The following is a 497-nucleotide window of genomic DNA, read 5'->3' on the forward strand; positions in this document are numbered from 1 at the left end:
ATATATATATAAAATATACCTCTGTGTGTATATGTGTGCGTGTGTTTGTGTCAAAATGGAGTGTTCTGCAAACACCTAAAGAATAAATAAAATAACGCCAATGATTATTTCTCGATTATAGAAATATCTTTATTCAAAAGAGAAAGATACAGTTATTTCGTCTGCAATAATTAACATGCATTAAACATATATTAAATCGATAGAAACTATATCTTAAATAATAAACAAAAATTTTGCCGTTTGGAATATTTCACTGCCAATATCCTTTGAATAAAGGTTTCTGTAATTGATCAATAATTATCTGCTTAAACTTTTTTTGTTTTTCTTTTTACACACAATTTGCATATTTTCCTCTACATTAAAATCATCGAAATATATATAATAGTCTTTACCTTAAATAACGTCCTCAACAGCAGCACACTAATGTTGAATCAATATGTCAGAAACGTTGAATTGCAACGTCTGTTTATATATGTATATATATATATATACATATA

Source organism: Atta colombica, unplaced genomic scaffold (genome assembly GCF_001594045.1).
Source record: "Atta colombica isolate Treedump-2 unplaced genomic scaffold, Acol1.0 scaffold107, whole genome shotgun sequence".
Taxonomy (NCBI): Eukaryota; Metazoa; Arthropoda; class Insecta; order Hymenoptera; family Formicidae; genus Atta; species Atta colombica.